The 17,814-nt window shown below is 41.6% G+C and overlaps 1 long non-coding RNA gene across 1 annotated transcript in view; it reads left to right on the forward strand.

Moving 5' to 3' along the window:
- The first annotated feature begins 335 nt into the window (after nt 1-335).
- Nucleotides 336-17,814, forward strand: part of LOC120399431 — a 52,529-nt gene continuing 35,050 nt past the window's right edge. The window contains exons 1-2 of the long non-coding RNA XR_005595153.1: nt 336-420; nt 1,491-1,757. This is a non-coding gene — a long non-coding RNA (uncharacterized LOC120399431). The remainder of the gene's footprint in view (nt 421-1,490; nt 1,758-17,814) is intronic.

Here is a 17,814-nt window from a genome sequence, read left to right on the forward strand (position 1 = left end):
ATCTCAATGTGGCGACATCCAAAGCTTCCCTGGAAATCCAAGTCACAACAGAAATGAATGCACATGAGTATTACAATGTGGTGATTTTTTTTAGTATATATTGCAGTGACACGTACATTGTTGAGAACTGGTTTTCAAAGGCTTTCTGATCTCCAGCTCTAATAGAAGCAAGTTTTCCTGATAATGCACATGAGACTAACCCAACATGAGACTAACCCAACATTAAGTGAACAGGAATTAGGTTGGCCATGAGTAATCCATCATTCCTAAATAATCCATTATTCTTACATATATATAGCATGATGTCATTTTAATCATCTTTGAAAATGTTTACTCACGGGACATATGATATTGGAATTCAAGAATTGATGAGAAATCACTGGAAAATACATTCCTGTAGAACACTGTCAAAAAAATGAGGTAAACAAACTTACAGACTAGTTTTGTTATAACAGCATCTCGGAACTCTGGATGTTTCTGTATGGGATATTTTTTCCTCAAAATGTACCACAATGGCTACCATTGATGCAGCTCCATTTGGATTGCATATGGGATCACTCTGCTTCCTCAGCCAAGTTAGTGAGGCCCAAAGACTATCCTGAATATCAGCTTATTTGTTATATGCAACATTAAGAAACCCAGACTGGGCTCTGCAAACTTATTCACCATCTTCAGTAGCAGAAGGCTTGATCCTGCTCCCATAAAAGTGAATGGTAAAACTTACCATGTGTGAAGAGAAACCAGCCTGGGTCCTGCTGTTTAAATTTTGATGGAATATATGAGCCTAAAGAATCAAAGGCGTTAACTTGACTGTCTCACTGTCCAATATAAAACAGTGTTAAACAAAGTTCGGGGTTTGACCTGATTCTGAAAACACTTTTTTCTATGGCAAACCTTACTCCCATGAGTCATCCCATTGACCTAATGGAGCTATTCATATGAGTAAAATTAACTTTCATGCTTAAGGGTTTGCAGAATTAGTCCCTAAAACAGGTCTTTCTGCTCCTTGTCTTTATCTCCCTATCATTTAGGCGGTTGAGCCTTTTTCCCAGTTTCCAGTGTAATAAAGCGAACTATGCCTCCCCTCTACCAGTCACTGCTGATTAATGAGTTCCTGTGACCTAAAGCCTGTGATTTCTTATTTCATACTGGATTTATACATAAAATTAATTAATATTTTTTAACAAATGTAGTTGGCCATATGTCACAGGTTGAGTTTAGGTACAAGTATCTTATAGGTATATGTGTGATGTATTGAGAAACTGAACTAATTGGGAGCCACTGTTGGAGCTGATTTTTGTATATGGCAAGCCATTGTTAAGTGACCTCTATTTATTTGGTATCATAAATTTACCCTGGGACCTAAATGTGTTCATAGACAACATCACAGTCTCAGAAAGCTTACAATCTGGTTTCCTAACTGTGAGCAATTTGTTTTAACTGAAGCACCTACAGTAATAACTGTCTATGAACAAACATTATTTCTACAGGACTTATGTAAAAGGGAAAACTGGCCAGCAATCAGAATCTTTTCACCTTTTTCATGAAGACAACTGACTGAGATAGTGCCTTTGAATTGTACTGCAGAAATATATGGATATTATTATTAGACACACCAGCACTGCAGTGTATGCACAGGACAATGGACTGATGAGCACTTCAAAACAAATATGCCTGAAGACCTTGAAAACAGAACAGTGCCTGTGTGTCCAGATGATGCATACCAACTGTCAACAAGGATAGCATTTGCCTAACAGGTGCACTATTCAAATTGCCAGCTATTGCCAAATCCCTCTAATAATGCTAATATAGGCACTACACTAAAACATATCATATTTTAAAAATCCACAAGTGATCGTTCAGAATTTTAAGTACATCCATTTAGGGTTTGGGGGCGGTCTGAGGGTAGGTTGTTTTAATTAATACTGTCTCATAGGATAGTGCTGGTTGGAATATTAATAGAAATAGTGAAAGTAAACGGTGGAGAACATTCACAGAAAATTTTGCATTTGTAAACTTAACATAGCTATTTGCAATGGAAACCTTCTTTTAAGATGAGCTCACCAATCACAGAAAAACACTTATCTTGTTACCCAAGTGGCCAGTCAAAACAGCTTAAATATCAACTACCTCCAATATTATTTTATTATTATTATTATTTTTTACAAATTAGCCATAGACCGAGTCCTGTTTGGGGAATAATTAATATGTTTTTTTTAAATAGTGACTTTTTTTTCACAAAAAAACTAATCAATGGAAAAAAAGGCCTAAATATTTCTTGTTTTTACATTTTAGATTTTTTTTCTAGTAATACTGTTGTCTTTGTGCACTGCTAGCAACTGTATGCACTTGTCCTCTTTTGTGTCATAATATCTGGCGTCAGAGTGCCCTTAAGCAATGGGCATTCATTAGCAACAGTGGTGAGCTACAAACTAAAGAAGCTGATCATCCAAGCCTTATTGTCCCATCGAAGTCAATGGGAGTCCTTCCATTGACTTTAGTGGAAGCTAGAGTAGGCCAATTGCCTGTGACATACAGCTCATTTTCATTAACAGTGAGCTCGAGTTAGTATATTGAACTTGAGATACCCTAGCTTGAACTGGGGGTATACAGCAGCTTGGCAGGTGCTTCCCAGCATGGGTAGACAGGCATCCTAGCTCTGTTTGAGTTAGCATGCTAAAAATAGTGGTCTGTCAGTGGTGGCACAGGCAGTGGCTTGCGCTAGCCACCCAAGTATATACCTAGGGGGGTGGGCAGGATTGTACTCGGGCAGCTAGCCCATGCTACCATGACCACACTGTTTTTTAAAACACACTAGCTTGAGCAGAGCAGGCACATCTGTTCACCCACACTGAGAAGCCTCTCCCAGATGCTCTGTAGACATACCCCGACAGTGACCACTTTGCAAAACATTGGCGTTACACAGAGTGATTTGATTAGAAACCCAGAAAGATTAGATTAGCAGAGTGATAGGATTAGCTGCTGACAAGCTGTTACATCTCCACTTCATTAGTGCACCCTACATATATTCCTAGAATCATAGGACTGGAAGGGACCTTGAGAGGTCATCTTGTCCGGTCCCCTGCACTCATGACAGGACTCAGTATTATCTAGACCATTCTTGACAGGTGTTTGTCTAACTTTCTCTTAAAAACCTCCAATGATGGTGATTCCACAGCCTTCCTAGGCAATTTTTTCCAGTGCTTCACCTCCATGACATTTAGGAAATTTTTCCTAATGTCCAACCTAAACCTCCCTTGCTGCAATTTAAGCCCATTGCTTCTTGTCCTATCCTCAGAGGTTAAGAAAAACAATTCTTCTCCATTCTCCTTGTAACAACCTTTTATGTACTTGAAAACTGTTATCATGTCCCCCCTCAGTATTCTCTTTTCCAAGCTAAACAAATCCATTATTTTCAATCTTCCCTCATAGGTCATATTTTCTAGACCTTTAATCATTTTTGTTGCTCCTCTCTAGACTTCCTCTAATTTGTCCACATCTTTCCTGAAATGTGGCACCCAGAACTGGACACAATACTCCAGTTGAGGCCTAATCAGCACAGAGTAGAGCGGAAGAATTACTTCTCCTGTCTTGTTTACAACATTCCTGCTAATACAGCCTAGAATGATGTTTGCTTTTCTTTTCTTTTTTTTTTTTTTTGCAACAGTTGATTCATCTTTAGGTTGTGATCCACTATGACCCCTTGATCCCTTTCTGCAGTATTCCTTCCTAGGCAGTCATTTCCCATTTTGTATGTGTGCAACTGATTGTTCCTTCCTAAGTGGAGTACTTTGCATTTGTCCTTATTGAGTTTCATCCTATTTACTTCAGACCATTCCTCCAGTTTGTCCAGATCATTTTGAATTTTAATCCTATCCTCCAAAGCACTTGCAACCCTTATCAGCTTGGTATTGTCTGTACACTTTATAAGTGTATTAGATTAGTCCTTTGTTCTTCACCTGTGAATACTGCTGTCCCTCCCATCGCTTCACCTTTTCCTACTAATTTCTTCTGCTGAGGTCCCCAGGATCTCTTCATTAGCATTTGACGCAGTATCCATCCCTTTACTTGAACTACAGCATTTTGTGCTGATGGGAGTTGTTACATTCAACATACAAGTTACAGAGACTACCTATTATCAAAATTGTTATTGAATTGTTTGTCCACCTCTTTTGTTTCCAGATTTCTATATTTACAGAATGGTGTATGCAGGGAGGAGTGGTCTGTCAGATTGCCACGTTCCAGGCAATTCAGAGTTTAAAAATCAAAAACAACACCTTAAATTGCAGCCCAAAATGAACAGGGTTGAAGTGCGAAGACATGAGCATAATTGTCATTGCCATACAATCCTGGAGCACTCAGAAGCAGGCAGTAATTCTCTGGGAGTGTGTATTCCCATCAGTTGTACCAACTGCCCACAGCCTTTCTCTTGGTATTTAGTAAAGCCGATTGAAATTTTTTAAATACAATGTTTAAGATGGAAAAATGGTCCCTTCAAAAAACCATTTTTTTTCAAAAGCATTTTGATTGTTTTGCCTTTTTGTCTTCTATAACCAGCTTTGATTGTTGGATTAGTCACATTAGGAATTTTTTTTTTCAAAATAAACCAATTTAGATTCCAAAATTGAAAAACTTCAAATTTGAGAAATCTGATTTTGAAAACATGACCTTCCATGGATTTTTTTAATGGGTCTATTCCATAATGTGCACAACTAAACAATCTTTGAAATCTGAGTGAATTTTTAAAAGATTTTTGACCAGCTCTAATATCTAGTGTACAATGAATTGATCATTTAGGATACAGATTAATCACTAAGTAGTATTTTAGTTTAATTGTCATCCTCCCCAATCCTACTCTCTTGTCTATTAACTGCTCTATTGTGGGGCTAACCCCTATTACACTATTTAATCTAAGTTCAGATGGAGGAAGACCCTTTTTAAATGCAGCACAGACCAAGACTAACATATTTTAAAGAAGTATAGATATAACAACTAATGGCTAAAATCAGCAATATTTATATAACTGATGAAAATAGTACTGTGTACTATTGTAACCTTTTTTCTCTCCCTCAGAATAAACCATGATGAAAAAAATTGATTATTCATTTGGACCCTGGAATTTAGCATGAACATAACTGTGCTTATCAGTTGCACTTCAGGAATCACTGCTCACATTAGCACACACAGTACTTGAATATGTCTATAGTGAAAACAAGAATATATTTATTTAACAAAGAATAGAGATTTGAGAGAAAGCAAGTAGGATTAATGGAAATTAAGGGTGACAAATAAAACGAAATCAAACCATGCATTCTAGATCCTAAACATAACTAAGACGACACCCTCTTGTCAAATAAAGTACTGCTTACCCAAAGTACTTTTCACGACATTTTCAACCAGGATGGCTGAGACCCTACTTTCAATGAGACCAAGTTCGTTGGCAGCTTTTCTCTACAGGTGAAGGAGGCCAGGGCATCTTTCTGCACTCCTAGATATATTAGACCAGTCTTTTGTTCTTTATCTTAGAATACCTCTTTCTGTCCCAGCTGTTCACCTCTCTCCTTGTTAATATTTTTAAGATGGTAGGGAGGCTTTAAGAACATAATTTCCAAAATATATTCATACCTCCTTATATATTATCCACCCATGCATTTCTCAAAGACTATGATGACCACTGTGACAGAGTCTTTCAGTAGAAACCTTACATGACTCTCTTTGGTGAACTAGAATGTAAATATCAGACCTAGGCAATCTCGGAAACCCTTATGCATCCCTGTGCCCTCTGCCAGCTGCCATCATGAGGTCCTTGGGTAATACCATTTGAAGATTATAATTTAATTTTCAGGTACAAATATTTCTAGGGAATTTGCTGTATACTTTGAGGCCAAATCAACCAAACACACTTAAATCTAGTCCCAGGTATGAGGGAAAATATTGTTTGAATGCTGATCATGGTACCAATCCTGCTGTGAAATCTTGCTATTGTGATTCCTTTAGCCATTTGTTGCAATGGCACTCCAAGTAAGTACTCATTATCTGTGCTTGCAGATCCCATTGCAGGGTCCCTGCCAAAGTCTTTCTAGAGTGTGGCTCAGGAAACCATTATTCATCCAGTATAATCTGCTAGGTTACCCTCAGACTAGTTACAGGACTGACTATTTTCATCTTAGGCTACGTGTTCTTCATAGGTTGCCATCATTTTCTAAAAAGTCTGGCCCAACAATGTGGAACAAATTCCCATGAAAACTAAGGGCCATCACAAATCTCAGGTCCAAAGCACAGAAGCATGTACATGGTAGTTAAAAAATAACAAAAAAACCACTACACTGCACATACTATTCACACCCTGGGGAGAGAAGACGAAAATGAACCACGTCTGACAGTCATGTTGTTTAATGTGTTATTGGAAAGCGAGGATGGCAACACTATCTGGTTTCTTTTTAAGTGAGGGAGAAATGGATGTAAAGTTTATGGGGCCAAATTCTTTTGTAGAATACAGAGGATTAATTCTGTGAGATGGTATGAATTTGACAAGGATAAAATTTGGCAAGCAAATCTGACAAGAATAACATTCTCTAGATTCTAGCATCTAAGCGTGTGCTTCAGTGAATAAGGTTTTGGTCATTTTCAGTCTGCTGCTCAGAAAATGCTTTCTTCGCAGCATCTTACTCAGATCAGAAAGATAGATAAAGTGATGATCACAGAGAGAAATAAAAAACTGATAAAAGAGAATACCAAAAAATAGAAAAAGGAGCTGGGGAAGGAGGGTCATTTTGGGGTCTATTCTCCATTGTGGCATGGTGGAATTATGCAAAGAACTCCTTTTATCATTAATAGATGTTCCCTGCATATATCCTCTATATTCTGATCAGAGAAAAGGTGCTTAAAACTGTAAATGTACAAACTAAAAAATGGTAATTATTTCTCCCTTTCAGAGGAAATCAAATTTGCAGAGTTATAGGTAATATACAAATGTAAGTACCCTCAGCATGATGATTTTATTATGATTTTTGGTGTTTTAGACAAGTCCCTTTGTTGAGGTCACCCTAAGATTAATTATTTTGGGCTTTGATTTCTTAAGAATAGGAAAACTGTTCAATCTAACTGGTAGAGTGGATCACCATTTACTCCTTCTCCTTTCACTGCTTCTTTCTTTGTTCAAAGTTAACATATTAAAGTTCTCTCAAACTTCTCAGTTTTAGTGTAACTCTGACTTTCCCTTTCTATTGGAACAATGAAATACTACAATAAAATACACCTTGGGGGCTCTGTTAAGGACTGTAATGGATTGTTCACCCTACACCAACTCTGAAAGGGTTATGGAAGCTAAGAAGTAGCCAATTAGGTTGAGAGGCTACACATGAGGCGCTTAGGCTGGAGAAGCAACCCCTGACTGGCAAATGGAGTTCAGCTGAGCAGGTGTGGGCTGGGCTAGTATAAAGCCAGGAAGCTGGTAGTGAGGAAGTCTGCAGCTACCCTCTCTGCATTAGAGAGGGAAGGAGGAGAGTCCAGGGAAGGAGTAGAATCCCTGGGAGCCTGGCCGTAAGGGAAAGGTGTACCCAGAAAGGTGGAGAAAAGATCCCGCGACAGGTGAGCAGGAAGCAGCTTAGGTGGAGAACAGCAAGAGTGGGGATTAAGCCAACCTTGGCTGCATTTTGGCCTGGAACCTGGCTTACTGTGCAGGCCTGGGTTCCCCTACCAGCCACTGATGGAGTGCAATTGCCTGGACAGTGGGTCTAGTGAGACACCACACCCCAGAATTGGAAATCACAAAGTGACCTGGCTACCGGGGTGAGTCACGGGAAGGAAGCTGCAGCCCCTGGAATGAAAGAGGGGGTTGAGAGACTGCAAGGGGATATTTTGGACCTGGAAGAGGACTATTACCCAGAGTAGCCAGGAGGAGGTGCCACTCACAGTGAGTGAGTACTCCATCACAGGGACTAACAGTATAATTAAAATAACTGCAGTTCAGAACCTATCCTTCAAACTTGGCACTGACTACATATTGAAGTCAACTGAAGTTTTGCCTGAGTAGGAAGTGCATATTGGAGCCTCTTGGTGTTTCCCGTCATATAGAGCTGAATGTATCAATGATTAACATATGCAGTGTTGTTGTAGCTGTATTGGTCCCAGGATATTAGAGAGACAAGATGGGCAATGTAGTATCTTTTATTGGACCAACTTCTGATGCTTCAATATGGGGGGAAAACTCTCTAATTGCACACCTCTAGCTGTCACCTACCACCCCACACTGAAACTCATACAGGGTATCATTAAACAATTACAACCCATACTCAATGGGGATCCTATCCTGAAAGATCTTTCCTGAACTTCCTCTTGTAGACTTCAAACAACCCTCCAATCTCTCAAAGCTTTTCATCAGAAGCAAACTCCCCAACTCAAATTGGCACCAGATTCTGCCACAACAATAGATGCAAAACCTCCACTTCTAAAATGATCAATACCGACCGAGAACACACCTTTAAGGATTCATGGGTCCCATCCTACACATGTCTATCACAATATTTGGTGTACTTAACCCAGTGTATTAAATGTCCAAATAGCAATGATGTTGGTTAAAACCAGACAATCACTACGCTCTTCAATGAACTCACACAGGAAAATTATAAAACATAATAATGCCACATCAGGTGTGGATGAACACTTTTCACAAAGTGATCACTCTATATCTGACCTATCAGGCCTCATCGTCAAAGGAAACCTGCAACAACTCTTTCAAAAGATGAGCTGGGGAGCTTAAATTCATAACTTTATTAGGCACTGAAAATCATTAACTGAATAGAAAGACTGGATTTATGGCTTCTTACAGCAATCTGTAACCCACTAGCACCTCCCTCCCAGCTACTTCTCCACCCGACCCTATTTTCCTCCCTATGGCTGGAGGGGTGTTATCAGGCCACTCCACCTTTAATAGTCCCTTGAAATGTGTTAACTAATTTTAACAATCTGTTCCAACTTGTATTTAGCTGTGACGTACTGATTAAATGTCCATTGTCCCAGAGAAGAAGAAGAGCTCTGTGCAGCTCCAAAGTTTGTCTCTCTCACCATCAGAAGTCCTTCCAATAAAAGACATGACTTCCCTCACCTTGTCTCTCTAATGATTAACATATCAGTAATGACACTTTTTATACTTGCCACTGAAGTCTATCAAAACTGTGTGTTCTCCATTTACTTGCGTTTCTTCTATAGGTAACTGCTAACATCTGCCTTCATCTATGATAGATTAGCTATTCAGTGAATATGGTTTAGAGATTCCAGTGCCAGCAGGGACTATGGTAATCATCTTCTTTGACTTCCTGAATAACACAGGCCATAGAACTTCCCTGACATGATTCATAGAGCATAGTTTTTAGGAAAATATATGATCTTGACTTTAAAATTGTCTGTGATAAAGAACTCATCACGACCCTTGGTAAAATATTCTAATGGTTAATTACCCTCACTTTTAAAACATGCACCTTGTTTCCAATGTGAATTTATCTAGTTCGAACTTCCAGCCAGTGGATCATGTTATACCTTTTCTGATAGATTGAAGAGCCCATTGTCAAATATTTGTTTCCCATGTAGGTACTTATAAACTGTAATCAAGTCATCCATTAACTTTTTTTGTTAAGATAAATAGATAGAACCAAGGAGCTCAAACACTATAGGGCACATTTCCTAATCCTTTAATCAATCTCATGGCTCTTTTCTGAACCCTGTCCAATTCATTATCATCATTCTTCTTGAATTGTGGACACCAAAACTGGATGCAGTATTCTAATAGTGGTTGCACCAGGGCTAAATACAGAATCAAATATCCTCTGTATTCCTAGCTGAGATTCCCCTGTTCATGCATCCAATAATTGCATTAACCCTTTTGGCCACAGAGTGTTGAGCATGGTAGGCAATATTAGGCTAAGAGTCTCTGCAAACCTGACAAGGGAAAAAAGTACAATTCATCTGTAGGCTATCACTTTTTTTGTAATATGTATAGGCTTGACAGAATTCCTTTTTTTTTTAAGAATGAAATATTTTTTAAGAAATATTGATGTTTGTTTTTAAAGCATTTTTATTGATTTAAATTTTCACAGTTGCACAAAATTTTGGGTTTGAAGGATATTTTCTATTTATCGACTTAATTTTTTTCACAGCTGCAGGAAATTATAGAGGTCAGACATTTGGGAGGAAGTCAGAAAATTATTTATGACAGTAGCCATTGAGATTCAAAAAGTTAATTGTCAATATCACATATCAAAATATATAAAGTAAATATCCATAAATAAAACTAATACATTCTCAAGCAGCATTTTTTTATTTGCTTATCTGTAAATTTTGATTATCATTGATGGAAATTATTTTTGTGAGATTGTGTATGTACTGTGAAGTTGACATTTGCCAATAAAAATCTAATCCTTCCAAGCCTAAACATATATTTTGAGATGGTCTGAACAATGTCAGTGGGCAGTTTTTTTCTCTGCTATATTAAACTTTTATTAATTAATGAATTACAGGTAGGTAACAAGAACCCCAGCTGAAAATCCCCTAGAAATTTCAGAGACCCTGGATTCAGAGCCACACTTTATAGCTCAGGCCCAACTGTATAACTGATCTGAACACTCACCGAGTTGAGGAAAGTTTTAATCCAAATCCAGACACCCTAGCTCAGTCTTCATTAATCTGATCTGTGATCTCTTAATGGACTGTGTACAAAATATAACTGTTACCCAGTAGTGTCCAAAGAAGTAGTATTCTAACTCCATACATTGCCAGCATTCATTACATGCATGTAGTAGAGTTGGGCATATAATGCTAACATATAGGCAAACCTGAAGCCTAGTCCTAATGCTAGGCTATCAGTCCTGGCATTAGACGTGCACTGAGGGCAGAGTCAGGAATTTTTCCCGCAGAGCCACAAAGTGGCTGTGGAGCCAGCCTGGGATGGTGCGATCTCCAGGGCTCCTCACATATCTCCTCTGTTTGGTGGGGAAAGGATGAGAGGATACTGCTAAGGTGGATCTCCTGCCCCATTGGCCCCCTGTACTCTGCCATGGAGGGTAAAACTACGAAGAGAAAAGTGATTCTGTTTTGTGGAGGATTTCACTATTTCAAAATGTTGACCAAACCGAAAACCTTCAAAATTCTGTGTGAATGAGGTCCCTGACTTCAAGGCAGCCTGGCTGCTATGGTCCCTGGAAGACTGGTTGTGCCTGACTTGGGAGCAGCTGACAGGCTGGCTGCCATGGTCCCTGAGACTCCTGGGCTCCGCAGCTCTAAGGTGGTCCACATGGCTGGCTGTCCTGGAGCTGAAGATTACTAAGCCCTGGGAGCCTGGACTGCCAAGGATCTATGGCTCTGGGAATTCAGAAAGCAGGCTGTCCATCAGCCCACCTTGCAAAGTGTGGAGGAACTAGGATCCCTGAGAGCCCTGCTCTGTGGTAACCTGCCAGATGAACTATGGAAGAGTAGAGGACCCTGAGGACTTGGGTTTCCAGAGCTTCCATACTCTCAGCAGCCTGCCAGACAGGCTACTGAAGAGTCTGGAGTAGAGGCAGATGTAGACACCCAATTCTGTGGGTGCACAATGCCGACCACCTGCAGAAGCACCCCCTCTCCCAGCACTGCAACTCTAATCCCAGCCTGGTGTGGAGGGGAATCCTGTGGAGTGAGCCTGCCCCTCACTCACCCTGCAGTGGGGGTTCCTGTCGTATAGCTATTACGATTTAGTGCACAGAGCCACTCAGGTTTGGCATGGCTGCCCTTCCAGCATGATGCTGTGACCAGGCCAAAGCTGAGTGGTTCTGTGACCCTGTGTGCCAGGTCACAACACCCCTCACTCAAATTTGGCGCAGCTGCCTCTCTGGCTTAACAAAGGTGCGGCCAGGCCATACTTGAGATGGGGACTCTGTGCAAATGCACCCAGTGCACTTTGGTTAACCCGGACCTAATTTCTGTAGATGCAACTGCACCTATGGTCCCGAGCTAAAGCTGCCACTGGCCTGGAGCCTAAAAACCTGACTCCCCAGAAGCTTGCCAGGTTGGATACCAAGGAGCTGGGGAGGTGAGTTGGCAGGAAAACTCACCTGAGTTGACCTTTGGAGGAGAGGAAGGTGATCAGGAACAATCAGCATGGATTCACCAAGGGCAAGTATTCTGTAGATGCAACTGCACCTATGGTCCCGAGCTAAAGCTGCCACTGGCCTGGAGCCTAAAAACCTGACTCCCCAGAAGCTTGCCAGGTTGGATACCAAGGAGCTGGGGAGGTGAGTTGGCAGGAAAACTCACCTGAGTTGACCTTTGGAGGAGAGGAAGGTGATCAGGAACAATCAGCATGGATTCACCAAGGGCAAGTATTCTTGCCAGCAAGTTAAAGTATGGATTGGATGAATGGACTATAAGGTGGATAGAAATCTGGCTAGATGGTCGGACTCAACAAGTAGTGACCAATGGCTTGATGTCTAGTTGGCAGCCGGTATCAAGCAGAGTGCCCCATGGGTTGGTCCTTGGACTGGTTTTGTTCAATATCTTCATTAATGATCTGGAGGATGGTGTGGACTGCACCCTCAGCAAGTTTGCAGATTACACTAAACTGGGAAGAATGATAGATACGCTGGAGGGTAGGGTTAGGATACAGAGGGACCTAGACAAATTAGAAGATTGGGCCAAAAGAAATCTGATGAGGTTCAACAAGGACAAGTGCAGAGTCCTGCACTTAGGATGGAAGAATTCCATGCACTGCTACAGGTTGGGGACTGACTGGCTAAGTGGCAGTTCTGCAGAAAAAGACCTAGGGATTACAGTGGACGAGAAGCTGGATATGAGTCGACAGTGTGCCCTTGTTGCCCAGAAGGCTACTGGTATATTGGGCTGCATTAATAGGAGCATTGCCAGCAGATTGAGGGAAGTGATTAGTCCCCTCTATTCAGCAATGGTGAGGCAACACCTGGAGTATTGTGTCCAGTTTCTGCCCCCCTCCCACTACAGAAAGGATGTGGACAAATTGGAGAGAGTCCAGCGGAGGGCAACAAAAATTATTAGGGGTAGGGCACATGACTTACGAGGAGAGGCTGAGGGAACTGGGGTTATTTAGTCTGCAGAAGAGAAGAGTGAGGGGAGATTTGATAGCAGCCTTCAACTACCTGAAGGAGGGTTTCAAAGAGGATGGAGCTAGGCTGTTCTCAGTGGTGGCAGATGACAGAACAAGGAGTAATGGTCTCAAGTTGCAGTGGGGGAGGTCTAGGTTGGATATTAGGAAACAGTATTTCACTAGGAGGGTGGTGAAGCACTGGAATGGGTTACCTAGGGAGGTGGTGGAATTTCCATCCTTAGAGGTTTTTAAGACTCAGCTTGGTAAAGCCCTGGCTGGGATGATTTATTTGGGGTTGGTCCTGCTTTGAGCAGGGGGTTGGACTAGATCGGTGGTTCTCAAAGCCAGTCCGCCGCTTGTTCAGGGAAAGCCACTGGCAGGCTGAGCCTGTTTGTTTACCTGTCGCGTCCGCAGGTTTGGCCAATTGTGGCTCCCACTGGCTGCGGTTCACTGCTGAAGGCAAAGGGGGCTGCGAGAAGGGAGGCCAGGACATCCCTTGGCTCGCGCCGCTTCCCGCAGCCCCCATTGGCTGGAGCAGGCGAACCGTGGCCAGTTGGAGCTGCAATCTGCCAAACCTGTGGATGCGGCAGGTAAACAAACCTGCCTGGCCCACCAGGGACTTTCCCTGAACAAAAGGCGGACCGGCTTTGAGAACCACTGGACTAGATGACTTCCTGAGGTCTCTTTCAATCCTAATCTTCTATAATTCTATGAAACCAGATAAGTTTCCAGTGAAAATCTGCCTGCTTTACATCTGCCTTTCATCAAAACTGAACCATCCCCAAAGAACATCTTGACTTTAACAAATCAGCATTCTCTGTTGGAGAAAACATTCTGTTGGAGAATTTGAGCCATTTGAAGCCCTGATGGAGCAGCAGCACGTCTCTGCACTACAGGGTGTTGTGCACTTATGACTCTTGAATCCATTTCTTTCCCTTCTCCCTGTTGGGCACAGAAACCATACTGAATCCACAGTCTGGGGAGCTTCTGTGGCCATAAACGCAGGGGGCAGAAATTGCCACTTTATGCTTGTAGGATAAAAAGTAGAATTTTTTTTTAAACAAATAACCTAAACTAGAGAGCGAAGAACTAGATGGCACGTGCAGAAGGAACAAAAGGAAATGCTTTTAATCTTCTGGGTGACATAGCAAGTGAAATGCTGATAAAGCAAGCATTGTTATGCCCCTCCTTTAAATGATTTCTTCACCCAAAGAGGCTTTCACCACATCCTAATCTTAACTAATGCCATGTCAAGCCAAAGGGAAATTCTTCCCTCAGTGCTCCCTGTGCAGTGATGCTCAACTGCTCTACAAATGATTCCTAATCATGAGCTGAGATAAAAGAAGACTAGATGGACGTGCAACAAAATGTCTGTCAATTGCAGTTTCCTTGTTCTACTTCCCTGTTCTAATTTTTTTTTTAAAGTGGGTTCCATCCCATTAAATAGGGACACAAAAATACTGTAAGTCAGTGAAAGAGCAACTGATTCTACATTTGTATATAAGTCAGGCCAAAGAAATAAACATACTAAATTCCAATAAACATTGTTACAAGTCCTTTCTCATGTGAACATGCTGAGTATATGTGCATTGCAATTTTAATGTCTAGTTTTATGCATGTCTCTCAATTTCCTTTTATATTTTTGATCCTAAAAAATCATACTGCTACTTCAAATATTTTTCATTATTAACCTCATTGTAATATCCGTAAAAAAAACAAACATGAAGTATGACGTTCCCCAGAATTATTTTCTGTATTTTGTTACCAACAAAAAAGTAACTATATTGTAATATAACAAAAATGTGTTTGGAGATGTGACTTCCTATAGCCAGAAAATAATGTTGGATACTGATAATTGCATTGGTCGTTGGATTAATTGTAACAGGGTGCTGGCTAGGAGAAACAAGCCAGGCCCCTGGTAGCCTTGTTCCAGGGGAAGAAGGGTAGTAGTTGGGCTGGCTGAGGGGCCATGCCCTAATTACCAGAGTGGGTCCACCTGCAGGCCTGGGTAGTCAGCCTGCCCTATAAAGCTGGCTAAGAGACAGGAAGCAAGGGGAGATAGGAAAGGGAGGAGTGTGGGCTCTAGATCCCGGCTGGCTGGGAAGTTAGCAGTCTCCCAGAGTGTTGGTCTCTGTAAATAGCTGTAAATAATAGGTGGTGGGAACGGACACAAACAAAAAAAGGACACAGGTGCTGCACTTCAGTTGGTCTCTGACTGCGTTTGTGGAGGGCCTGGGAGAAGGCACTGCTACAATCTCCAAATCAGTGAAATTATTTTAAAGCAGCGGTTCTCAAACTGTGGGTCAGGACCCCAAAGTGGGTCAGAACCCCATTTTAATGGAGTTGCCAGAGCTGGCATTACACTTGCTAGGGCTGAGGGCCAAAGCCGACGCTTGAGCCCCACAGGCCAGGGCCATGGGGCTCAGGTTACAGGTCTCCCAACTGAGGCTGAAACCCTTGGGCTTCGGCTTTGCCCCTCCCCCTGGGGGCAGCAGAGCTTGGGTGGGCTCAGGCTTTGGTCCCTCCTCCTGGGGTCACATAGTAATTTTTGTTGTTAGAAGGAGATAGCGGTGCAATGAAGTTTGAGAACCCCCGTTTTAAAGCATTCTCTGTATATGACTGTTGTTCTGATCTAAAATGCACGTGTATCCTATTTCATATTTCTTGCAGATCTTTTATAAAAGATAAAGTTATCAGTTGGTCCTTTCAGGATGCTTTGAGGTACAATCAAAGAACCAACACTTGCGAGCATATAGTATTCCATGATGTTCACCAATTGTTTTCTATTTATCAGACAGTGTAGCCAGACATCTGTTTTGTAGTCTATTTAGAAAACCCAAGATTAAATAATTTTCTCTGAAGAATGGAATGAGATACCAGCTCAGGTACATTTTGTCATCTGACGCTCCTGGTGTGGTGCTCTTTTCTAGTTAATGTTGATATAAATCGGCTGCGTGAGTGTGTTCCCTCTGTGTGCTGCCCCGGCTCTGCGCAGATAGCTGACCCAGCATACCCTGAGAGAACCCCCAATGACCACAGATTCTAGTAAGATATGAAGGCACCCAGGGCAGGTTTATTATCGAAGAGAAACACAGTCTCCAGCTCCCTTGCATAGAAGTCCAAGGTGCTGCTAAGGTGCTGCTAGCTCGTACTTATGTGCTCCCTGACAATGGACCAGCTCAGTCAGTGGTGGAACTTTCCTCTGCCCCCTAGGCCAGACAAAGACATCCATTCAGGGGTGCATTCTTATACACAGGTACAAAGAAGTTACACATCACTCCTGACGTAGCGAGGTGCAACCCCTCTACGTAGCAAGGTACAATCCCTCTATGTAGCAAGGTGCCGCCTCTCACCTTGTATATGTTGGTTCGAACAAAACAACTCTATCCATCATATTACCCTTTTGACCCTGTCATTGGGATGAGCTTGTTCCTTGTTATCTGTGTGGAGTGTACGAGTATGCGAATGTTCTGATATCTGGTGTCGAGTACCGTTTAGATATGTCTCTTTTTGCAGCATCAGTCCTTTCCTTGCCAGCTTCTGTGAGCAGGGCCTGCCTCTGGCTCACAGCTTAACTTTGCTTTATGTTAGCAAAGTCTTGACCATTACTTTAGTTCAGGCCTTAGGCCTCATACTGGGCCTCTGATAAGGGTTTATGTTTCAGGGCCTCATTTTACTACACATTTCAAAGATATTAATGAAAATTTCACAAGTTATTTCACTTCTGTCTGTTGTTAGATTTGTGTCATTTGATGCTTTTTGGATGATGGCTTTTGTTGAACGTATTAGCTTACAATTCACATGGTACAGTTTGTCAATCACTTTTAATTTTGCAGAATTGTATCCTTTTGCTTATAAAGTATTTCCCTAAAATATTGTCAGGATATTAGAAGGCAGAACAGACTTTCTATTTTTTTAATTGTTAAGTAGTTTGGTTTTTTTCAGACTTCATTGCAAGTGCAAGTTCTGTATAAAAATGTCATTTGTACATTGCTCTAAACTGAAACTTGAGTCTGTCATTACACTACACTAGAAAGAGATTCCCTACATCAGAGAGTTCGCTGCAAGATGATTCCAAAGCAGTAGGTATAGAAAGAAACATCAGTAATTTTTTAATGGGTTCAACTAGCAATTGTTTGTTTCCACACAGTGAATAGTTTATTGCAGATAAGGGAATATTGTTATTGACCCAAAAGATGAAGGCAGTGACTTAATAACTACAAGTCTGACAAAGATCTCCTCAAAGCTGAACTGAGACATAATAGTTTTTGGCAGATTCAACCGCATTGGTAAAGTCTGTGGGGAGACAGGTTTGCTCTAATAGTGTCATCCTTTCCTTAACCCAAACTGATTAAGCAAAGAGATTTTCAAGGCAAACCATTTTATCCTGGTGGGTAGGAGTAGAGATAAATGTAGGCATCGATGTGTAACGAGAAGAGACTAGTTTTTAAATGTTACATGTAAATACACAATGCCAGGGGTGGCCAACTTGAGCCTGAGAAGGAGCCAGAATTTAGCAATGTACATTGCCAAAGAGCCACATTAATACGTCAGCAGTCCCCCATCAGCTCCCCCTCCCCATTCCCAGCACCTCCCACCCACTGGCAGCCCTGTCGATCAGTGCCTCCCCCTCCCTTCCCACACCTCCCAATCATCTGTTTCCTGGCATGCAGGATGCTCGGGGGGGGGAGGGGGAGGAAGAGTGAGGTCACTGCAGGCTTAGGGGA

This window comes from Mauremys reevesii, linkage group 2 (assembly GCF_016161935.1).
Source record: "Mauremys reevesii isolate NIE-2019 linkage group 2, ASM1616193v1, whole genome shotgun sequence".
NCBI lineage: Eukaryota > Metazoa > Chordata > Testudines > Geoemydidae > Mauremys > Mauremys reevesii.